This window comes from Narcine bancroftii, chromosome 13, assembly GCF_036971445.1.
Source record: "Narcine bancroftii isolate sNarBan1 chromosome 13, sNarBan1.hap1, whole genome shotgun sequence".
NCBI lineage: Eukaryota > Metazoa > Chordata > Chondrichthyes > Torpediniformes > Narcinidae > Narcine > Narcine bancroftii.
The window spans coordinates 22,478,933-22,505,006 of record NC_091481.1 but is presented as its reverse complement, the minus strand read 5'-3'; the positions used below and the strand labels follow the sequence as shown (position 1 = coordinate 22,505,006).

General features: G+C 41.7%; 1 long non-coding RNA gene across 1 annotated transcript; it reads right to left on the bottom strand.

Moving 5' to 3' along the window:
• Positions 1-26,074, bottom strand: LOC138747880 (uncharacterized). The gene is made up of 4 exons (XR_011347706.1): positions 25,999-26,074; positions 20,031-20,149; positions 17,652-17,849; positions 1-551 (listed from the first exon to the last, which is right to left on the bottom strand). It is a non-coding gene; the product is annotated as an uncharacterized lncRNA (long non-coding RNA).

Genomic DNA, 26,074 nt, shown 5'->3' with positions numbered 1-26,074 from the left:
ATACAAATGTTTATTAGAAATTCAAAAGCTGATTTCAAACTACAATATCCCTTCCCAACTATACTTATCAACGCCTGGACTGGTCCCAACTGCCGAAGTGAGGCAACGACTGCACACTTGTAGTAGGTTGTCAGCATCTTCTCCACCTCCCCCGGCCGGGACGTTGGCTGGACTCTAGAAGTTCTTCTTGCTGAGAGATGTTGCCGCCTCTCGGAGAGTCTCAAACTTCAGCAGTGGGACCATGGCTTATATTACCCAAAAATTGCTTACCAAAGCACCTATTCCCAGCATAGCAAGAAAGATAAGCTAGCATGCTAGGCTTCTATCGAATAACATAATTTTCAGCTTATCACTTTGAATACAATGGTTTATTTTGCATCAAGGCTAGGCCTCTGACAGTCTGTGACCAAAACAAGCAGGAAGATTAAATGTACTCGGTACACAGATGTCCTTTCTTCAGATAACAGCATCTCTGGCCCCTTGGTGGAATTTAGCTTATGTCTGCTGATTCTAAAATAACAAGCAGGTTCTCAGCCTTGCAGAAGCAAAAGCTGCAAAAGTTTAAAAAAAAACATGATTTAAATCTTCCATTATAGCAGGTAATGCAATATTTTTTTTTAAAACAGTACAGGTTGTGTTTCAGAGAGTCAAAAAAATTATTGGTTACATGCAGTGAAAATACTGAGAACAAACACCGATCTTTCAGGTAGAAGCTTTAAAGTGGATTTATCATGCAATATTCTATATTTAATCAAGAAAAAAACTCAACCTTGTTTATGTATTTAATTTCATGTTGGCTATCTTTCATAAATCTAATTTGAGAAAAAAATTGAAGTAACATAGGATCTCAACCCCATGAGCAAAGTTACTGTTTTGTTAAATTTTATTGAAACAGTTCTTTCTTGGGGAATGTAACTCCTGTAAAATATTTGGTTAACACCATTTGCATTTTACAGTTTGTCCTCATTTTTTTTTGTTGTACCTGATTTTGTTACATTAGCGTGGAATATGAATGATAGTGGGTGACAGTCAAAGTTAACCTCTTTATCAAAAATGTCCCTGAATGCTCTATTGATCCTAGGAGTCACATGATGGAGTAGTGGCCCAGTAGAATACCAGCCCTCTCCAGAAAAAAAAAGTGAAGAAAACACAAAGTTACAGAAACACAAAACACAACACAAAACACAACAAATAAATGATAAAGGTGTGGAGAAAAAAAAATGGCATCCAAGAAGGAAAAAGCAAAAACAACGGGGGGAAAAAAAGAAGAAAAGAGAAGGCCTTACCCCAAGGTTAGTGGCAACCCTGCAGAGTTGCGACCTCCTGACCGCGGGACTGCAAAAATGGCTCTGAGCCAAACAGAAGTGTGCAATGCACACACTAAGGAAAAAGAGAACAATGACGGGAGGGGTGCCCAGCTGAGGAGTGAACTACACAGCGCGACCAGCTGAGAGATGCCCGATAGTAGGGCTCTCAGCTGGAAGATGAGGAAAGCGACAGAAAAGGGAGTGATAGGAAATAAAAACAGCTGTAGGAAGCCCAACTAGCCCAGAAGAAGACCAACAGCAAGAAGCTATGGAAAAAAACACCAGCAAACTGAGGCAAGCAGTTCAACAGGAAAGTCAGAAGAGACACAGATACAAGGAAGAGAAGTAGAAGACTCAAACACAGGTGCAGACACAGAAGGAGGAAGAAGTCCAAGCTCTGCACAGAGGAATAGAAGGTAAAATAGATGGACAGTATATACATTAAAAAAAAACTTTCAAGAACAAATGAAAGCATTAAAAGAATGGTTGACATTAGAATTTAGTGAAATGAAAAGAAAAATGAAAAGTACAGAAGAAAAAGTGAGTAGAATAGAGCTGGTCATGACAGAAATAGGGAAAAAATTAGAAAATGTGGAAGAACGAGAAATGGCTGTAGAAATGGAAGTGAATGACTTAAGAAGAAAATTGGAAGACAGTGACAAAAAAGTTAGAGTCACAAGAGATGTTAGCTCAGAAAATTGATATGTTGGAAAATTATAGGAGGTGAAACAATATAAAGATAATGGGCTTAAAGGAAGATGAAGAAGGCACAAATATGAAAGAATTTATAAAAGGATGGATCCCAAAGGTCCTGGGAATGCCAGAAATACAGTAAGGAATGGAAATAGAAAGGGCACACAGAACATTTGCCCTGAAACCACAGTCACAACAAAAACCAAGATCCGTTTTAGTAGAATTTCTGAGATACACGACAAGAGAAAATATATTGGAGAGAGCAGGGAATAAAATTAGAGAAGACAAAAAACCATTGAAATACAAGGGTCAAAAAATATTTTTTTACCCAGACATAACTTTTGAACTCCCAAAGAAGAGGAAGGAGTTTAACACAGCAAAATCGATCCTATCGAAAAAAGGCTATAAATTTATGTTAAGATATCCAATGAATAATGTGGATTACACAGAGTTTAAAAAAGAATCACCATTTAAATGGCAAACACCAGCAATCCGATACCTAGGTATTAGATTAGATAATAATTTAGGCCACCTATACAAATTAATTTATCAGCCATTAATGAAGAAATTACAGGATGACTTAGAACATTGGAAAGAATTGCCACTAACATTGATAGGGAGGGTAAATTGCATTAAAATGAATGTCTTCCCAAGAATACAATACTTATTTTAATCGTTACCAATTCCCTTAACAGAGAAATTCTTCAATGAACTAAAGAGAATAGTAAGGAAATTCTTATGGAAAGGGGGGAAACTGAGGATAGCGCTACATAAATTAACAGAGTGGTACAAACAAGGTGGTTTGCAGCTACCAAACTTTAAAAATTATTATAGAGCAGCACAATTAAGATATCTATCAGATTTTTATCAGACAATGGAAAAACCAGATTGGACCAAGATAGAGCTAGATAAAATAGGGAAGAAGGTAGCAGAACATATACTTTATAAGTCGGATGAAAAACTGGTGCAATATAAAAGAATTGCCACTAACATTGATAGGGAGGGTAAATTGAAATAAAATGAATGTCTTCCCAAGAATACAATACTTATTTTAATCGTTACCAATTCTCTTAACAGAGAAATTCTTCAATGAACTAAAGAGAATAGTAAGGAAATTCTTATGGAAAGGGGGGAAACTGAGGATAGCGCTACATAAATTAACAGAGTGGTGCAAACAAGGTGGTTTGCAGCTACCAAACTTTAAAAATTATTATAGAGCAGCACAATTAAGGTATCTATCAGATTTTTATCTGACAAGGGAAAAACCAGATTGGACCAAGATAGAGCTAGATAAAATAGGGAAGAAGGTAGCAGAACATATACTTTATAAGTCGGATGAAAAACTGGTGCAATATAAAAGTTCACCAGTACTGCATCATTTACTCAACATATGGAAGAAGATTCATGTAGAAAGGAAAAAAAAATTACCAACTACCAAAATTATTATTGACGCAAAATCAACTACTCCCTTTCACAATAGAAAATCCTTCCTTTAGAGAACGGGAGAGAAATTTTTTTGGGGGAAATAATTTATTAACATTTGAACAAATGAAGTACAAATATGGAATAACTCATGGTACAATGTTTGCATACCATCAACTGAAAGCCTACTTAAAGGACAAATTGGGAAGCAGACTGAGATTACCAGAAGGGAGCAGCTTTGAATATGTGATTACAGAAACGATAATAAAAAGATTTATAACGAACATGTACATCAGGCTGCAAGAGAAGGAAGATGATGAAATAAGCTATAAACCCAAACAAAAGTGGGAAAAAGATTTAAACATAAAGATAAAAAATGAAATATTGGAAAAGTTATGCTCTGGAACTATGAAGAATATAATAAACACGAGGTTACGCATGTTACATTATAATTGGTTACACAGGTTATATATCACGCCCCAAAAGTTAAAAAAATGGGATCCAACATTATCAGATAGACGTTTTCGCCTTAAGAAGGAAATGGGAACAACAGTACATACAATTTGGGCATTGAGAAAGTGAGAAAGTGTTGGGAAGATCTAAATCAGGTAGTAAATAAAATCACAAAAAGCAACATACCAAAAAATCCAGAGATCTTTCTTCTAAATAATATAAGAAGTAAAGAATTAGGCCTCAAACTGGATGAAGTGCAAAAAAGATTTATTATGATAGCTTTAGCTGTAGCAAAAAAATGTAAAATGTCAACTTAGAAATCAGAAGAGAGCCTGAGAGTACAGCAATGGTACATGGAAATGAATAAATGTATTCTATTGGAAAAAAATAACATATAATTTAAATAATAAAGTCACATTATTTGAACAAATTTGGGAACCGTACATGGAACACAACAGAGAGGGCTTGCCTCGGACCTTCACCCCTTAAAATGATAAAATGATAAGAAGACAAAATGACTTGATCCAGTGTGTAAAAGTAGATGAGACAATTTTCTTGTTTATTTTCATTGTGCGATGACATTGTTTAATGGTTTTATTGTATTGTATATGTTGAACGTTAAATGGGTTTGGAGGGGGGTGGGAAGGAGGGAGGTATGGTGGGGGGAAAAAAGGGGAGAAAATGCCACTGTGTATATTTAAGAGGGAAATGTTTGTATGTTCACATGTCAAAAATAAAAAAATTTAAAAAAATTCTATTGATCCTTTTCTTTTACCTATCAAAGATGGGTGTTTCTCTAGCGTTTTAGATTGCACAAGGAATATAGTATGCAGCTGTTTCTTGTGATTGTTAGATTTGATTCAATCTGACAATTTAGATGTAGATAATATTGATAAAAATGAGGTCATTCAGTCCTTTGAGCCTTTTCATTGACTAATTTGTATGGTTCAATGCTACACCGTTTCTCGCAATCCTTGCAGAGGTTCTCTCCAGATTAGGTGATTTATCTTTAGAATATTTAGCATATTAAAAGATGTTCCACAAGTTTAAAAAAAATTATATTGTAGTGAGATTGTAAGAGCTTGCAAGTGATCACTAGGTCAAATGCTTCAGCATTTTTACAAATATTATGGTAGAGAGTTGAGAGAACATCTTGAATACTTTATTGCCCTGTATTTTTAGGTGTGACTTTCAAATGTAATGCAAATATTCTGCACAGAATAAGAAGGGCGACATGGTTAACCTATAGCACCTTGGTTCTAATCCAATGCTGTCTGTAAGGAGTTTGTAAGTTCGACCTGTGTCTGCATAGGTTTCCTCCGGGCGCTCCAGTTTCCTCCCACCCTTCAAAAAAAACGTATGGGAATTGTAGGTGTATTTTGAGAGCACAGACTTGTGGGCCAGAAGGGCCTGTTACTGTGCTGTACGTATGTCTAAATATATTGCCTCCAGTTTCAGTTTTTTTTCTGTACCCATGAATCTCTAAGCTGGAAAGATGAGGTGAATTATATCTTAATTTAAAAACATTCTAAATACTGTCTTGGGTAATATTTGTTCAAACAAAACCAGAAAACTGCAGGTGCTGGGAAGTATAAAATTAAAAAAAATACTGGCATTAATGAGAAAGTCAGAAAGCATTTGTGGTGATAGGAACGGTGTTAACTGTTCAGGTGGATAACCTTTTATTAATACTGGTAAATGTTGGAGATAAAATGAGTTGCAGATAAAGATGGAGTCATGGAAAGAATAAAATGAAAGGTGTGTGTTGGGATGAAACCAGGAGAGGTCGAATGATACGTGATGGTGAAAGAGGGTGTCTGGAGGATGTCTAACTTGAGAGAGGTGAACGATCTCGGATGTGTGAGAAGAGGAGACAGGGGAAATATGAGTGCTGAAAATGTGAGACAGAAGTGTGGAATGACTGATAATTTGACATTGTTGAATTAATTGTGTTTCTTAAGGCTGTAACGTGCCAAGTAAGAAGGTGAGATGTTGTCCATTAAGTTTTGTTAGAGCAGAATAGAAAACCAAATTCAAAGAGGTCACAGTGGACGAGGAGTGCAGACTCCTGAACTCCCAGAACATTTGGGGATTGGGTACCGTGGAATGTTAATGTAAAAATGCAAAATTCTGGAGATGCTCAGCAGGTCAACAGTGTCCTTCATGCAGCAAAGACAAAGATACACAAGTGTCAGTTCATTCATCATAGTAGGAGAAAATGGCAGCAAGCATCTGAACAAAAGGGTGGGGTGGGGGGGGCAGGGAGTAGATGATAGGTGGAGAAAGGAGGGAGGGGACGAAAGCAATAAGGGGGAGGGGGAAAGGTAAGGCTGTGTGGGTAGAAGGACAGGAAAAGGGGGAGGGGAATGAAAAGGCAAGGTTTAATGGAAAGCAGTAAAGTCAATGTTCATGACATGTGGCTGGACAGTGCCCAGATCCTCCAATCTGTGGATGGTCAGGGTGGGACAGTACATAAGGCCATGGACCTGGTAGAGGGTGACTGGTTGGGTATTTGGTCCAGGATGTTAATATTTTAAATATGTTGAACTATTCTAACCAATATTTATGTAATATGCTCTGTGATCCTGTAGAAACTCTATTTTGTCTTTACTGTGACAAATAATAGTGACTTGACATAAAATGATTGGCATCTCTGATTTCGTGGTCTTCTAGTCTAGTTTTTTTTGTGATGGAGACAACATTGTGAGAACTGAAGATGGTATAATCTTCTAACCGGGTGTAGTGTGGATTGTGTGGGTCATGTGACCCCTCCACCTGGAACCTGGTGGGAATGTGGATTGCAAAATTTAATGTGACCTCTCTTACTGGAACTGGGTTGGAAGTCACTTCACCTGCCAATCAAAGGTGAGATCTGCCCATCTGTGAGGCTGACATGCGATTGGTCCGAGCAGGTCACGTGAACAGGCCCTGCGTTGAAAAGCCATACATGGAGCCTGCTTGTCCTCTTTTCTGGTGCCTCAAGATGATCACTGAAGTCCAGGCTGCCGACCATGAGCAGGCACTGGAGGGCCAACTACGATGGGCCTGTCCCAGATCCCGAACCATGGTCGAAACTGGAAATCAAATTCATTTGATGTACTAATTAGTGGTAATTAATTTACTGTTCATTAATGTGCTGTGCCTGTGGATGGATGGGCATTGTCTATTTAACCCTTGCATTTCCATTTGGGAGTTCAGAACGTTTAGCAGTGATTTATTTGCACCCTAAGTGTCTTATTCTGGGTTAGTCTGTGAGTGTGTGCCCTTTTGTGAATTCCCTTGTTCATAAATAAAGACCACTGTTTGTTGATAACACGTGTCCACCCTTGATTCTCTTTGAAATCGTCGAACCTATTCTTCAATTCAACACGGTGTAACTGATGATCTGTATATCAACAGGAAGTCCAGGTATAATCTACTCAAGGCTATCAGCAGATTCTGATGGAAGCTAGATGCAGAGATAAATACTTGCCAGCTGTGGCAGGGCTTGCAGGCCATTACATCCTACAAGGTGAAACCTTACATTATTAATGGCTGTGATGCTTCATTCCCCAATGAGCTGAACATCTTTTCATTTTCACTTTTGAAAATTAGAAATTATTATCATAAACCTGTCAAAAAATTAATTGCTTTATGGCATCATTACAGTGAAATTATTGCCAAAAATTACATTTCAAAAATAAATAAATGGTTCAAGAAAATAGGAAAGAGTGGGGTGGTGTTCATTGTCCATTCAGAAATCTGATGGCAGAGGGGAAGAAGCTGCGTGCTCGTCTTTAGGCTCCTGCTCCCTTTTCCTTTTTTTAAATTATTTGTTTTATTGAGTTTTTTAAAAAAAAGTTTCCCCAAACCCTTGAGTCAGTGTTAAAGTTATGTAGTTACAAAACATAAACTTATCCATAATATTGAAACAAAGCTGGCAGCAAAAATATCAATAATATAACCATATGTCTATTTAGACCTCTAATAACAGAAAAAAAACTGCCGTTCATTAATATGCTTCAACACAACATCCACCACTATTTCTGCCCCCCCCCCTGCCCCCCACCCCCCAGGAAACCTTGATATTTGTCCCATTTTTGTGTATAGATGTTCAATTTATTGAATTGTTTTTAAGGCTGCCTCTTTGGCCATATCTGAGGCCCACTCCTGAAATGATGGTTTCCACACCCCCCCCAAATTCTTCCAACCTCTAAGTATAATTTGTCTTCCTACCATTATACGTCTTAATCCAATTTTGAGAGAACTTATCCCAAAATAAACCAAGTGTATCTCCTGAGGTAAAGAGTCTGGGGCCCTGTACCTTTTTTCTGATGTTAGCATTGTGAAGAGGGCTTAGCCTGTGTGGTTGGGATCCCTGACTATTGAGGCTGCTTTATTAAGGCACCTCCTTTTGTAGACGTCCTCGATGGAGTGAAGAATGGTGCCTTTGATATCTGTGGCCGAGTTAGCAACTCTAGAGATTTTTCCTGTCCTGTGCATTTGGCATCTCCAGACTAAACAGAATTGTCTCCACAGTAAAACCTGCAGAATTTCCCAAGAGTTTTTGGTGACGTACTAAATCTTCTCTCAAAGTATAGCCGCTGGTGAACCTTCTTTATGACTACATCTAAATCAGTGGTTCTCAACCTTTTTTCTTTCCACTCACATAGCACTTTAAATAATCTCGATGCCATTGGGGCTCTGTCATTAGTGATTGCTTAAGGTGGGATGTGAGTGGGAAGGGAGGGTTGAGAATCACTGCTCTAGACCCAATTGTTACTGAAATATTTTGCTTGAGAAAAATTGTCATTGTTCCATTTCCTTTGGAGTTATGAAACTGTGCACATAACAAGTCAATGAGGGATGATTAAAACCGTGGTTTTCATCCTTTATGTAGCAAAGGTAAAAATACATATCCGACGTTTCGAGCTTGAGCCCTTCATCAAGGTATGTTGAGGGGTTCAAACCTGAAATGTTGGTTCTGTATTTGCTACATGAAAGACACTGTTTGACCTGCTGAGTTTCTCCAGCTTTTTATGTTCTTGTATCTACTGTGAAGTGATTGTGATGTTAGGCAAATTGCAGTGGGTCCATATCTTTACTTGGGTACATGTAAATTCTGGCTGTGACCAACCTCTCAGAGTATTTCATCCCAGTAGATGTGAGTGTTACTGGACAACAGTCATCGAGGCAGCTCACTCTACTCTTCTTGGCCACCGGGATGATTGATGCCATTTTGAATTAGGTACCATTGAGAATCCCTGCAGAGGCTGGTGACCCTGTAATATCTATCTTTGAGGCCAACATCAGAACATCTTTCAAGAGGGTGGACATTTCCTAAGTGTCAGGCCCTAATGGTGTACCTGGCACTGTACTAAAAATCTGCACCAACCAACTAGCTGGAGGTTAATGGGCATTTTCAATCTCTCTTGGCTTCAGCCAGACATTTCCACCTGCTTTAAAAGGGCATCAATCATCCCAAGAAGAGTAGAGTGAGCTGCCTCAAAAACTATCGCCCAGTAGCCTCACATCTAGAGGGCATTCTGACTGGTTGTATCACCATCTGATATGGAGGAGCCAATGCAGAGGACAGGAAAGGCTATGAACTCAGCCAGAACCATCATGGCCATTAGTTTTCACTCCATTCAGGACATCTTCAAGCCTCTATCCTCAAGGACCCTCACCTCCCAGGCCATGCCCTCTTTACACGGCTCCATCAGGAAGGAGGTACAGCCAAGACTGTAGTATCTTTTTCAATCGCTGCCTATTCTGTTACCTTAAAAACTTCTTTAAACTACTAAACGATGTTATTATACAGTTCCTATGGAATAATAAGGTACCAAGAACCACACAGGACAAAACTGACATGGGGCTATGAACTGGGAGGACATTTCAAAAAAATACTGCTTAGCTGAACAGGCTAGATTTCTTGCAGCCTTCTTCATTGAACTTCACTGGATTTAGATGGGAATGTTCTCAATGGAGGAGAGTGAAACAAAGGATTTTTATCTATAAATGGAGTATCAAATCACTATTAAAAAAGACAGATAATCCCATATTAATACATATGATCAGAACGTGGCAAGAAATTAATGAATGTATAGGAAAAAAGTAGGGATATCAATAAAAGCACCACTGTGTAAAAATATGTTATAGACAGTAGAATATTAAATTTGTAGTATGACAAAGGTATACGATATATTGAAGACTGGTACACGGAGGGATCTCTTATGTCCTTTGAACAATTAAAACACAAATACTGGTGGCCAGTGGGACCTTATTCTGTTTTCTCCAGCTTGGATCATTCTTAAGGGAAAGATGGGGACCAACATTGACCCCACCTGAAATTAATGAAATGTAACGAATGGTTTGGATGGGGAATACATCCAAATTTATAACAATAATATACTATGCTCTCCAGAGCGAAAGTTCAAAACCAGGATTATAGAGGTCAAGAGAAAGATGGGAGTCGGAATTGGGGGTGGTGATTTCAGAAAAAAGCTGGTCAGATTGGTGTATGGACAGCATGACATCAATCATAAATGCAAGATATGGATTGGTTCAGTATTTTTTTTCACACCAATTATATCTTACCCCACAGAAATTACATAGTTTCAAATATCAGAGGTGTATTTCATATGTGGGACTGAGGCAGGAATGTTTTTACATCCTGCACACTCATGTGTGAGTGTGAGGCCATTTTGGCAAGACGTCACAGAAATATTAACTAGGATAACAGGAGTAGCCTTCACGCGTGACCCAGAGCGCTATCTACTAGGTAATTTTATGGAAATAAGCAACATATTGACTAAATATAAAATCTCATATATAAAAATAACTTTGGCTGTAGCAGAAAAAAGTATCGTGATCACTTGGTAGTCTGACTTTTGTAAAGGACTGGCAGCCATACCTGGGCCACATAGGGGCCAAAATAAAGTAATAAAAAAGACAAGGGACTACAAATGCAGCTATTGAAATGTGGTTTCCCCCAATTGTATTCTATATATTTTAAAGATACATAAACTCTGACGGTGTGCGGATTCATCAGTATGGAATGGGGGAACGGAAGGAGGGACTGTTTTATTTTTATTTGTTGTTTGTGAGAAAAAGTTGAATACATTATGATATTTTGAAAATGTTTATGTATATTTTTGAAAAATTTCAAATATAAAATAGTCAAAAAAAAAGGAAGGATAGAGGCTGAAGGCAAACACCCAACGGTACACACTTCTTCCCCTCCACCATCAGATTTGTGAAAGGTCAATGAACCAGACACTTCCTCACTTTTTCTCTTATTTTGCACTAATTTATTTTCAAGTAATTTATAGCATTTTTTCCGACTGTGACGCAGCTGCAAAACAACGTACTTTGTGACATGTTCATGACGATCAATTCTGATTCTGTTAACAAGGTAGAAATACAAGTAAAGGGTGCTGTTTCATCTGGCAGGAGTGTTGAGTCCCTCTGGGAATGGACAGAAGAAGATTAAAGGCTGCATGATGTTATGGGAATATTCTGTGACAAAAGGGAAGATTATGAATGTGGAAGAGCAAAGCAGAGTATTCATCTCTTCAAAATGTTGAAAAGGGAGGGAAAAAAATTTTTGGAATTTCTACATGGCAACATTTAACTACACCCTAAGCTTGACAAAGCAATGCCATGATTGCAATATCAATAAAGATGGCTTTATTCTCGTGTGCATAAAATGGATAAATTTTTCCATTTCTTTGCCCTCTAAAGCCATAGAAAGAGAAGCCTCTATCAAGTCAAGAAAGAGAAGCAAAAGTGAGTCCCTTCAGAGACAATGAGTGTCTCCACCGCCTCTCGAACTCCTGTAACCTCCCAAACTGCATAGTCTGTCCAGTCCAGTGGTTAACCTGAGCTCCAGGTATCCAAGTCACTCTCCTCAGCCCCTTGTCCTGAACCCCCATGCAATGAGGAAGTTGCCAATGCAATGAATGCTGTGATTTTGGCTGCAACTAGAAAATGGTGTCATTCCATGCTGAGATAATAAAATGACTCTGTGTAACTGTGATCAAATTCAGAACTCCTGTATGTTGCATGTTTCCAGGGTCGCTGGTCACAGGGGTTTCCCAGCTGTGATGTTGGATTCCTCATCAATTCCAATGGCAGAGTGCAAACTTGTTTTAGACTTTAAAGTTAAAATGTTAATTAAGACCTACAGCATGGTAACAGGCCCCTTCGGCCCACAAGCCCATGCTGCCCCATTATACCCAATTAACCTACCACTCCCGGTATGTTTTTGGGAGGAAACTGGAGTCTCAAGGTAAAACCCATGCAGACAAGGGGAGATGGTGCAAACTTCTTATAGCTTTGCACTAACCACTATGCCAACTTTGCTGCCCATTTTCATTTTTAATTTCCCTCAGGATTGGAATTCATTGATGGAGGTGGTGTACAGGTTAGACCTCCACTACTTTCAGAGCTAATGATAGGTAGAAGTGAATCCAGATCACAGTTAAACAAATACTAGCCAGAAAACCTCTGTTGATATTGACCTTATGCACTTAGTACTCTGTCAATGCCAACTTGTTAATTCTTGTCAGTAAATCCCCTTGACTGGATAATCATGTTTTGTTTCCTTTATTCTCCTGGTATTGTTGTTAAAGCCTTAATAATCAATACAGGAACTGTTAGATTAAACAGTGCTTCATTCAGGCAACAGAAGGCTTAGTTATATTTCAGTGTGGAATTCATAGTGAAACTGGATTATATGAACTTTATACAGAAAATATCAGGTTGCTTTAATTCTTTCTGTGTCAGGAACCTAAACTCCATGAGAAGTTCACTTTTCAAAGTCTTTGACTTGGATGCAATCAGATCTTTTCTGGAGTTCAAGGAATGCCATGTCATGAGCATTTCTGCAACTGGATCCACATTTTGAGAGCCAAACACAAGAAGCAGGCTAACAGTCAAACAGTCAGAGCAGAATGAGCACTAAATTGTGGAAGACAAGAGGTGGTATCATGTCCCGAAATTGAAAGCCGTTCATTTTGGCCCATTAGTCAGTCACCTTGCGATGGACCAGTGCATGATTTGTGTTCGGGCTAAAGGTGTGATGAGTAACAAATCAGCCTTTGCACTCAGGAAGTTTGTTCTTTCACCACTGAATAGTCTGAGAAATAAAATCAAGGGTGTTGCTAAAGTCAAGTCTGGCAACAGTATAATCGCAAGGAGGAAAGAGACTTGGGGGTTGAGATGGGGAGGGATAGCTGGTGGTACTTGTACAATCAGATGAAAATAAACTTGACCAATACAAAAGAATTCCCAAGGTTCTTAATGCAGGGCACATTTGGAAATCCAGAAGTATCTGCAACTTTCCAACTATCATTTGCAACCCCTATTTCTGCCAGTTGAGTGTGCTGTTACCTTGAGTTTAGCAATTTCCCATTGTGCCAGTGTTATATCTGAGCATATGAGCAAATCTCCTTTCCTCTGTCAGCTTTCTTATTATCTTTTCTATAACTCAGTACACTGACAGCACTTACATTTGGATCAGAACTTAATATCTTTCAGAGTTACAGAGGATTTTGTATTCTGTGTGTATTGCTCTTTCAACATGATGAACAACCTATTTTCAGCATTTTTTTTATCTTCAGGAAGATGGAAATATATGATTAGAAAAAATATCATACCATCAGAAAAATTGTTTTAAGAATGTATATTTCTCCTCTCCAATTATTCTGTTTAAAAGAATGATTAAATGTTTAACTTAATAATGTTCCTGTTTAGATAATTATGTCCTAAATGGGAAGCAATTAGTTGGAATTATTTTTGTAAAAAGCATTTCCTTATTTTGTATATGAACAGAATTGCCATATTATTTTGACATGAAAGAAAAGACTAATTTTATTTCTGAAATGGAACCTTCCTTCCTTTATACCACTCTATTAAAATCAAGTTCAAACACAATTCCAGTGCAATTTAAAAAGCTCTATTGCAAAAATAAGATGAACCTACAAACGATTTGGAATCTAGCATAATGACATATATGGTGTGATATCCTGAAAATGAATATTTTTAAAAAGGATTTGAACATGTCCTATTCCAGGGTCTTGAGATCACAAATCTAGTCCTAGTTCAGTGCCAGACTCTACAATCCAAAGTCCCATCTTTCAGGTGAAGTGTTAAATTGTGCTTCTCTAACTAACTCTGCAAGGCAGAAAAGTTGCTATGGCAATAGTTCAAAGAAGAGCAGAGCTGTTATCCTTGGTGCCTGGGCTAATATTTATCTCCCACTAAGCATTATAAAAACAGATTATCCAGCAGTCATCATCTTGCTGTTTGTGGCAAGTTGCTGTTAAAATGTGACTGCCACGGTCACATTTTGTACATGAACTAAATTGCAAAACCATTCAGTGGGCAATGGAATGTTTTGGGACATTTCCTTAAAGGCCATGAAAACTATTTCCTAAGCTTAAACTTTCCTTTGAACTACTCTTCTTTCGACCATCCTGCCCTTTCAAGGCAATGATTTAGTTTAATAAACAAAAGACAAGAAAACATTGTAGGAAAGTTTGGAATCTTGCACAATCAAGGTGTTGTTGCTCTGGTTCTTCCTTGGAGAAATCTGAATCCAACTCCTTTCTTTTGTCACAGTTCCATGAGCTCCTCTGCTTGAATGGTCATACAATTTTCCCTTGTGCAGTGAATTTGGCCGAAATTATTTCCCTTGACTTAACATTCCCCATTCTCAAAGCTCAGCTTGATGAAAAATTCCTTACCTCAGATATTTAATATAAATTTTAAACAAGAATCACCAAAAGAGGATGGCAATTTAATCTGAAGATATGGTAAGGATTTCACCAAATTCTAAGAGTTGTCAAGCCTGAGAATGGACTGGATAAAGAGGTGTGGGAGAAGGGAATTTTAAGTCATGAAATAATTATCAGCTTTCTCACTGTTAAATTTCCATTATTTATTTGGCGCATTATTAACTCGAGCGCTGACAAAACAACCTGACTTTAACAACATAAGAAACAAAAGCTGAAGTAAGTGATTTAACTTCCACACCTGCTCCCGCCTCATCGTTTAAAATATCTAAATATCTATCATGAATATACTCAGTGATCATAGCTGTTGGGAGAGGATTCCAAAGATTCTCTACTCTGTGGATGAGTGGCATTCATTAATTTGAGGTTTGGAAATATGATTAATTCTGCATTTACTGTGTAAAGGTTTTGCAGGTTCTAATGAAAATGCCTCTCATTCTTCTAAGTGGTTCTCAACCTTCTTCCTTTCCACTCACAATTCTTCTTCTTTGGCTTGACTTCGCAGACGAAGATTTATGGAGGGGTAAATGTCCACGTCAGCTGCAGGCTCGTTTGTGGCTGACAACTCCGATGCGGGACAGGCAGACACGGTTGCAGCGGTTGCAGGGGAAAATTGGTTGGTTGGGGTTGGGTGTTGGGTTTTTCCTCCTTTGTCTTTTGTCAGTGAGGTGGGCTCTGCGGTCTTCTTCAAAGGAGGTTGCTGCCCGCCAAACTGTGAGGCGCCAAGATGCACGGTTTGAGGCGATATCAGCCCACTGGCGGTGGCCAATGTGGCAGGCACCAAGAGATTTCTTTAGGCAGTCCTTGTACCTCTTCTTTGGTGCACCTCTGTCACAGTGGCCAGTGGAGAGCTCGCCATATAACTGGATCTTGGGAAGGCGATGGTCCTCCATTCTGGAGACGTGACCTACCCAGCGCAGTTGGATCTTCAGCAGCGTGGATTGGATGCTGTCGGCCTCTGCCATCTCGAGTAGTTCGATGTTAGGGATGAAGTCGCTCCAATGAATGTTGAGGATGGAGCGGAGACAACGCTGGTGGAAGCGTTCTAGAAGCCGTAGGTGATGCCGGTAGAGGACCCATGATTCAGAGCCGAACAGGAGTGTGGGTATGACAACGGCTCTGTATACGCTAATCTTTGTGAGGTTTTTCAGTTTGTTGTTTTTCCAGACTCTTTTGTGTAGTCTTCCAAAGGCGCTATTTGCCTTGGCGAGTCTGTTGTCTATCTTGTTGTCGATCCTTGCATCTGATGAAATGGTGCAGCCGAGATAGGTAAACTGGTTGACCGTTTTGAGTTTTGTGTGCCCGATGGAGATGTGGGGGGGGCTGGTAGTCATGGTGGGGAGCTGGCTGATGGAGGACCTCAGTTTAAGTAATCCCAATGACATCGGTGCTCTGTGATTAAAGGATTGCTTAAGGTGGTATGTGAGTTGGAAGGGAAGGTTGAGAATCACTGGTCTAGACCCAATTGTTACTGAAATATTTTGTTGTCATTGGCCCATTTTCTTTGGAGTTATGAAGCTGTGCACATATTGAGTCAATTAAATACGATTAAAACAGCGGTTTTTAAACCTTTTCTTTCCATCCACATACCACCTTAAGTAATCCCTTACTAATCACAGAGCACCTACGGCATAGGGAATACTTACAGTGGTCAGTGGTATGTGAGTGGAAAGAAAAAGGTTGAGAACCAATCTAAACTCAAGATAATATAAGCCTAGTTTGCTTAATCTCCTGTTATGTGATAAACTCACCATAACAGGAACCTGGTTCATTGACTTCTCTCCACTACAAGTATATTTTCCTCAGGCAGGGAAGCAGGACCTGGACACAATATTCCAAATATGCTCTGTCCAGAGCTCCATATAATAGGATGAGCTGTCTCTACTTTTGTATTCAAAGCCCCTTGTGATAAAAGTCAACATACTGCTTGCCTTGCTAATTGCTTGTTGAACCTGAACAACTTTCACTGATAGGCATAAAGGGGCATCCTGGTCAAATAAATGTGTAATTGAAAATCGGCTAACAATACCGGTGCTGCTCTGTAACAGTCGAATGGCATTAAAATTGCTTCAGTGGACAATGTGCTGAGATTTCAGATTCCCAGCATTGGTGCTAAAGAGGGCAGAGAAAATCTATGGGGAGCTGTGGCGGATATAAATAGCAAGTGGTTGACCACAATGGAGGCCATTAAGATTCAATTTTAATTCCACCTTTTTATACATTGGTTCATTTTTTCCAAAAATAGACTTTAAAAAAAAAATTAGATATACCACACAGGCCATTTTGACCCATGAGCCCATGCCAGCCAATTACACCCAATTCGCCTACACCCTCAGTTCAGTGGGAGGAAACGGGAACTCCAGGGGAAACCCACGCAGACACAGAGAGGATGTATAAACTCCTTACAGATTTGAACCCCAGGCCGAATGCTGGCGCTGTAACTGCGTTGCTCTAGCTCCTATGCCAACCCTGCCACCCAGATTTTATTCACATTAAATCATTTACAAAAGAAGAAAACTGTTTCACAAATCTTCTTACTCTTATGACCATCCCACCATTGTACATTCTTACGTAGACACCATTGCCATCACTGTGGCACCTTGTCATTACTCCTTTATTGTTTGAGGGGCTTTCCCTCAGTCACAGCCCCTCAAGTGCCCAGTGATGGAAGAACTCTTCACTGTCTCCCTTATATTGGTGTATAGGGTGGACAAATTTGACAGTACTGCGTTTATCAATGGATTTGCAGGAAGATGATTTGGCTACCTCTTGGAAAGACATGCCAATATGTGATGTTTTCAGGAGTGAGGTACATTTTTGCTAGGATGATGCTTTAGGTGGCCTGTTTTGTGCAAGATGGCACAAGTTTCACCAAGGCAGTCCTTGCTCACAGCTATGATGTCCTGAAACCTAGGTGCCACATTTCACAGTATTTTCGGAATACTGATGCTGTATGGAGGTCATCCACACTTCATAATCAAGGAGGAAAGATCTTACTTACTTTTCCTGTGGCAAGTAGGCTTCCCTGGAATCCACGCGTGTTGTATAAAGCCTGACACAGACCCCTTCTGGCAATCTTGAAGTTGTCCCCTTCCACTCAGAACATGCCCAGGGCCCTCTCAGGTCCTGTTGGTATATTCTTCCTTCCTTCTCCTGTCATTGCAACATACTTTCTTGAGGGAATATCAATCTCTTGTAACTGGATGGGTGCAATGAGTAATGTAGGTATAAAATACAACTTTGCATTACTTGGTTAAAGTTGTGAGCTAAATACCAGAGCAGCAAGATTTTGCAATAGATTACTAGAATGTGTTGAAACTGATACAATCTAGTGCAGCCGAGGGAAATTTGATAATACCATTCTGGGAACCTGCAATTGAAGATTACGATCTTTATGGAATTTTTCAACAACTCTATGATGATATCCAAATTGTTTTAAAGTATTATAAAACAATAAAAGAACTTCTGGGGTTACAACTTAATGCATCAAAAAGTGGTCAGCTAGTCCAAGGATCATAAACAATATTTGTCTGTAGAATTGTGGCTGTGAAATAGGCATGTGAAAAATGATCCATAGATTATTTGCCTTTGAAATAAATGACTTGATCGCCATTCCAGTTTGAAACCAATTAATTCTGTCCCACTGGAGAGCACTTGTCAAAACATTTTGGAGCAAAGTGAACCAGATGAATGAGTATTTTAAAAGGGTAATTTATAAATCTGCAGCCATTTTGTTCTATTAAGGAGTTCAAAATCAGCATAATTTGCAGCGTAAAGAGAGCACAATATACTCATGTTTTTCTTTAAAAAAATAGAGATCTGATTTGTCCTGAAGAAGCACAAGCAAAGGAGCATAAATTGGAAAGAAAGATGGTCAATTACAAGCTTTGAGGTCAGAGTCTGAGAGAAAAAAAAGGAAATGTAAGATTATAAAAAATTATCTGAGAAAAGGAATACTGTTCATGAATTCTAAACTATCATGCAATGTAGATTGTGAAACTAGCTTAGCTATAGCTCAGTGTTGACCAATCTTGATTACAAATGACAATTTTATGAATCTTGGATTTACAAGATTGCAGAAGATTTGGACAAATGGCATTACGATTCTAACCCCAACTCTAATGCATCAATTATTGTTTTTACATTCTAACTCTAAGAACAAAATCCTGAACCATACTTCTGCTCTGCATTTTTCTGTGTGTCTGATATGTCCAAAACGAGCATTGGAAATGTAACAGAACTTAGCTGAGAGCTGATGGCCCCTGGAGCCATAAAATTAGAGAAAGTTATCCATCTGCTGCAAAGCCATAAAGGTAAACATGAAGAATAGGCATATATTTGTTTTTGATGTTTTATACAAAAACACTGGGATCTCTCAATTAAGTTATTCAGTGGTGTGTCCTTCCATATCTCTAGTTCACTTTAGGTATCAATGAATTGGAAACCATGGTCTCCGCATGGACTTTTGCAGGGTTAGAAGATAAGCTCCAGGACATGATGACTGAAGCAAGAGAGGATGGGCTTTGCTCATAACATCTGCAAGACTTCTGCCAATCTGCATCTGCTGCACAACATCAAAGGTTCATGGAAGTTTCTCCGAAGCCATCTCTTGCTTAAGGAAGCTACTGATGATGGAATTTACCATTGCTTTCCGAGCACCCGCACAGTCTTTGGTCGACTGAGGAAAATGGTATTTGAACATCAAGACCTTAGAACTGGCAAAAAAAATACTGATGGATTGAGTGACAGTAATGCCTATCCTCCTGTACTTTTCCTGAGACCAAGATAATCTATAGCTGGCATCTTAAAGAAAACAATTTCAATGTTGTCTCCAAGCATTCTTCAAATTCACCAGAACCGTCCGTGAACCAATATTGATGACAAAGGGCTCAGGCCAAAAAACGTTGTTACCTTTTAACTTCCCATTGATGCCCTGTGACCTATTGAGTTTCTCCAGCCCATTTGTATATTGCATTTGGCCAACATCTCAAGAATTTCTTGTCTAGCTAATGGTCAAGGTCCTGCCCAAAGCCATTACCCTCAAAAATGAGGCCCTGATGTCTTTCTGTCAGCTTCATCGAGTGGCCATGTTGTTCGCAGATCCACCCCAGACACCTGAAAGAGACACTCTATTCTGAGAAGTGTAGTGGGGGGGGGGGGGGATTACAAGGTGGGCAGGGGAAAGGTTCGAAGATGTCTTCACAGCTTCCTTGAAGAAATTCAACAGTTCTACTGACTCCTGGGAATCTCTAGTCTATTTCTTCTCAAAATGGATAAGGAGCATCAGGGATGATATTGAGAATTTCTGTGTCATAAGGCAGGAGGACACTGAAGCTCTGCATAAACAACAGAAGGGATACATCATCACAGTGTTACCTACCTGCTTTTGCTGAAAGTCACCTGCTATCCCATCAGTGAAAGAAAGGGTCCATTGTTTCACAACATCAGAGCACGCAAAACTGGTGTAGAAGCAAGTGATTGTTTATCTTGAAGAAATGTCTAAGAAGAAGAAGGAATGTATTGGAATAGAATCAGAACTACTGGATGCAGTTAATCTTTGAGGCATGATAGTATAACGCAGACAAAATAACTTACTGATTTCTTACAGTTCTTTCTCTCCCACAAGTGACAGTAAAACTTTCCTGATTCACCTGAATTTTGTTGTTCTTGATGTTCAAATATCATCAGCGATTCCACTGATGATGGAACATATTAATTATTCACAAGAATAGGCACAAGAATAACGTCAGCTCTAACTTTAATTCCCTTTTGAGCTGTGATAGCTGACCTCTTTAAGGGCAGTTGGAGCTCATCAATTAACTGGATGAGTAAAGCATAAACAAAACTCGCCACCTCTATTCTTTTGAGTGCTCAGTTAGAAACCTGGTATATACTATTGAGCGAGAATCGGTTGAGGCTCAGCTAAGCAACTAACTCAAGTTGAACAATTTGCTAACATTAACTGTCCAGGTTCATGCTTAAAGAATATCATGAGGTCTCAGGGTTGTCTAATTATTGGTAATTTTGAGAAGAAAGAAAATTGGACAATGGTTTGTAACCTTCCATGCATTCTCCAGATTTATTTCCCAAACTTAATCACTTTATTGGATTTTTCAGTTGCTTTCCAATGTTATAATACCATTCCAACTTTTGCTGATTCACTTTATTCAACAATATATTTTTCATTTGTTGTAAACCTTGTCATTATTAAAATTAACACAATAAATTTCATTGTGTTTCATTGGTTGAAGTTCAGTCTAAGTTGAATAAATGGAGAACATTCATTAAAAATATTTATTGTTTCGTTAGTAAGTCCCAGGACTGGAACCAAGCACATTCAACTTGAATTTTTGTCCATTAATTATCCTTATTTTTCCTCTTTAATTTCAGTAATTTATGATTTGATTTACTCATACCATTATATAATAGTTTGCTCCACCTAGAAACTTAAAACATAGAACAGTGCAGCGCAATAATGGAACCCCCTTTGGCCCACGTGCCTGTGCTGAACTTGACGTCCAAATCAAACGAAATCTCTGCTGCTTGCACTTGAGAGACAACCCTCCATCCCCTTCATACATCTATCTGGAAGCCTCATCAATGCGACTATCGTATCTGCTTTCACCACTACTCCTGGTAGCTTCTTCCAGGCAACCTTCACTCTCTTGCAAATCCTAAATGTATAGTATTGAAAGGCTTCTGAAATTAAAACCTATAACATGGATCACCTTGAAAATCTGCTGTTGATATAAATTGCAAAGAAAAATCTCACTTTCTTTGGAATTATTTCTTTCTATTTGCTAAATATGCTTCATTTGCCTTTTTTTTTGGCTTTGCATCTTTGAGGAATATCACATGTGGTCACTCAAAAGTTCAACTGACAATGAACTTATAATGCAAGCTTCCAGCATGGTAAAATGACACTGGTTCATATCATGCAATCCGTTCAACATTCATTTTTAAAAAGAACTTCAACCATCACTTGCTTTTAACAGTCATGCCTAATTTACAAATTCAATCCATCATAGTAATTTTTGCACCAGTAAAAATGAATATTATTGCTTAAACAAGATGGCAAGATCACAGTAACAATGAGCCTCATTGATAAGAAGTTATTTGCTGTGCTCCTTATCACTCAGCCTTGTGATTTTACTGCTCACCACTGGCTAAGGACAGGGAGTGGGAGGCAGCGGCCCCAGTCCAGGCACAGGGAGAGCAGCAGCGGCCCCGGCCCCGGTCCGGGCGAAGGGTAGACGGCGGCGGCCTCGATCCGGGCAGGAGCAAGGGGGAGACGGCGGCCCCGGCCTCGGTCGAGTGAGACAGGCGGAGGCCCCGGTCCGGACAGGGAGTGGGAGGCGGCGGCCCCAGTCCAGGCACAGGGAGAGCAGCAGCGGCCCCGGCCCCGGTCCGGACGAAGGGTAGACGGCGGCGTCCCCGATCCGGGCAGGAGCAAGGGGGAGACGGCGGCCCTGGCCTCGGTCGAGTGGGGCAGGGGGAGGCCCCGATCCGGGCAGAGAGTGGGAGGCGGCGGCCCCAGTCCAGGCACAGGGTGAGCTGCGGCGGCCTCGGCCCCGGTCCGGGCAGTATGGACCAACCTAGGAGGGGAGGCAGGCCCCTCCAGCCCGGGTAAGAAACCTGCATAGGAGAAGGCCACTCCGATATAAAACCTACGACCCAAGGACCACGCTGCCACGTCCCAGCTTGCTTGGCCACGGCACACGAACCATGGGTGTAAAGGGTGGGGCCAGTACTGCGCGCACTGCACTCCACCTAAAAGCTCCTTTGCGCAGGCCCGAGGACAGGTCCACGTCCTCCCCCTCCACGTCCTCCCCCTCCACGTCCTCCCCCTCCACGTCCTCCCCCTCCACGTCCTCCCCCTCCACGTCCTCCCCCTCCACGTCCTCCCCCTCCACGTCCTCCCCCTCCACGTCCTCCCCCTCCACGTCCTCCCCCTCCACGTCCTCCCCCTCCACGTCCTCCCCCTCCACGTCCTCCCCCTCCACGTCCTCCCCCTCCACGTCCTCCCCCTCCACGTCCTCCCCCTCCACGTCCTCCCCCTCCACGTCCTCCCCCTCCACGCCTTCCCCCTCAAAAGATGCTCACAAACTCAAGCTAGCATGCTGGAACATCAGAACCATGCTAGACAAGGCTGACAGCCACCGACCTGAATGTCGGTCTGCCCTCATTGCACATGAACTCCTCAGACTTGACATCGACATAGCCGCTCTCAGTGAAGTCCGCCTGGCAGATGTAGGCAGCCTCCAAGAACGCGGCGCGGGCTACACACTCTACTGGTCTGGCAAGCCTTCGGATGAACGACGCCTATCTGGTGTAGGCTTCATGGTCAAGAGCTTCATTGCCTCCAAACTCGAAAACCTTCCGATAGGCCTCTCGGACCGAATCATGTCCATGCGACTCCCCCTTCAGAACAAGCGTCACATCACCCTCATCAGTGTCTATGCTCCAACCCTCCAGGCGGAACCAGCAGAAAAGGACAAGTTCTACACCGACCTGCGCAACCTCATCCAACGCACCCCTACAGCCGACAAGGTTGTCATCCTGGGCGACTTCAACGCTCGTGTCGGCAAAGACTCAGAAACCTGGCCAGGAATCCTGGGCAAGCATGGCGTCGGCAAGTGCAACGACAATGGGCGCCTCCTGTTGGAGCTCTGCGCAGAACAGCGGCTTGTCATTACAAACACCCTTTTTCAGCAGAGGGACAGCCTTAAGACCACCTGGATGCATCCCCGATCCAAACACTGGCACCTCCTGGACTACATCCTGGTGCGAGAAAGTGACAAACGAGATGTGCTCCACACCAGGGTCATGCCTAGCGCGGAATGCCACACTGACCACCGGCTGGTTCGCTGCAAGCTCAACCTTCACTTCAAACCAAAGCCCAGGAACAATAAAGCCCCCAGAAAGAGGTTCAATGTTGGAAACCTGCAGTCAGACGAAGCGAGAAGAAACTTCCAGGCAAACCTCAAAGCAAAGCTCGACGATGCAATCCGCCTCACGGACCCGTCCCCTGAAACCCTCTGGGATCAGTTGAAGACTACCATACTGCAATCCACTGAAGAGGTACTGGGCTTCTCCTCCAGGAAAAACAAGGACTGGTTTGACGAAAACAGCCAGGAAATCCAGGAGCTGCTGGCAAAGAAGCGAGCTGCCCACCAGGCTCACCTTACAAAGCCGTCCTGTCCAGAGAAGAAACAAGCCTTCCGTCGCGCATGCAGCCATCTTCAGCGCAAACTCCGGGAGATCCAAAATGAGTGGTGGACTAGCCTCGCCAAACGAACCCAGCTCAGCGCGGACATTGGCGACTTCAGGGGTTTCTACGAGGCTCTAAAGGCTGTGTACGGCCCCTCACCCCAAGTCCAAAGCCCACTGCGCAGCTCAGACGGCAAAGTCCTCCTCAGCGACAAGATCTCCATCCTCAACCGATGGTCAGAACACTTCCAATCTCTTTTCAGTCCCAACCGCTCAGTCCAAGATTCCGCCCTGCTCCAGCTCCCTCAACAGCCCCTAAGGCTAGAGCTGGATGAGGTTCCCACCCTGGATGAGACATATAAGGCAATCGAACAACTGAAAAGTGGCAAAGCAGCAGGTATGGATGGAATCCCCCCAGAAGTCTGGAAGGCTGGCGGCAAAACTCTGCATGCCAAACTGCATGAGTTTTTCAAGCTTTGCTGGGACCAAGGTAAACTGCCTCAGGATCTTCGTGATGCCACCATCATCACCCTGTACAAAAACAAAGGCGAGAAATCAGACTGCTCAAACTACAGGGGAATCACGTTGCTCTCCATTGCAGGCAAAATCTTCGCTAGGATTCTACTAAATAGAATAATACCTAGTGTCGTCGAGAATATTCTCCCAGAATCACAATGCGGCTTTCGCGCAAACAGAGGAACTACTGACATGGTCTTTGCCCTCAGACAGCTCCAAGAAAAATGCAGAGAACAGAACAAAGGACTCTACATCACCTTTGTTGACCTCACCAAAGCCTTCGACACCGTGAGCAGGAAAGGGCTTTGGCAAATACTAGAGCGCATCGGATGTCCCCCAAAGTTCCTCAACATGATTATCCAACTGCACGAAAACCAACAAGGTTGGGTCAGATACAGCAATGAGCTCTCTGAACCCTTCTCCATTAACAATGGCGTGAAGCAAGGCTGTGTTCTGGCACCAACCCTCTTTTCAATCTTCTTCAGCATGATGCTGAACCAAGCCATGAAAGACCCCAACAATGAAGACGCTGTTTACATCCGGTACCGCACGGATGGCAGTCTCTTCAATCTGAGGCGCCTGCAAGCTCACACCAAGACACAAGAGAAACTTGTCCGTGAACTACTCTTTGCAGACGATGCCGCTTTAGTTGCCCATTCAGAGCCAGCTCTTCAGCGCTTGACGTCCTGCTTTGCGGAAACTGCCAAAATGTTTGGCCTGGAAGTCAGCCTGAAGAAAACTGAGGTCCTCCATCAGCCAGCTCCCCACCATGATTACCAGCCCCCCCACATCTCCATCGGGCACACAAAACTCAAAACGGTCAACCAGTTTACCTATCTCGGCTGCACCATTTCATCAGATGCAAGGATCGACAATGAGATAGACAACAGACTCGCCAAGGCAAATAGCACCTTTGGAAGACTACACAAAAGAGTCTGGAAAAACAACCAACTGAAAAACCTCACAAAGATAAGCGTATACAGAGCCGTTGTCATACCCACACTCCTGTTCGGCTCCGAATCATGGGTCCTCTACCGGCACCACCTACGGCTCCTAGAACGCTTCCACCAGCGTTGTCTCCGCTCCATCCTCAACATCCATTGGAGCACTTACATCCCTAACGTCGAAGTACTCGAGATGGCAGAGGTCAACAGCATCGAGTCCACGCTGCTGAAGATCCAGCTGCGCTGGATGGGTCACGTCTCCAGAATGGAGGACCATCGCCTTCCCAAGATCGTGTTATATGGCGAGCTCTCCACTGGCCACCGTGACAGAGGTGCACCAAAGAAAAGGTACAAGGACTGCCTAAAGAAATCTCTTGGTGCCTGCCACATTGACCACCGCCAGTGGGCTGATATCGCCTCAAACCGTGCATCTTGGCGCCTCACAGTTTGGAGAAGACCGCAGAGCCTACCTCACTGACAAAAGGCAGAGGAGGAAAAACCCAACACCCAACCCCAACCCACCAATTTTCCCCTGCAACCGCTGCAATCGTGTCTGCCTGTCCCGCATCGGACTTGTCAGCCACAAACGAGCCTGCAGCTGACGTGGACTTTTTACCCCCTCCATAAATCTTCGTCCGCGAAGCCAAGCCAAAGAAGACTGGCTAAGGAAACACCTACCCAGGCACACTGATGGGCTTTCAGCCCCACTCCAGACTTTGGTGCAGTGAATGTCATCCTGGGCATTGGACTGATC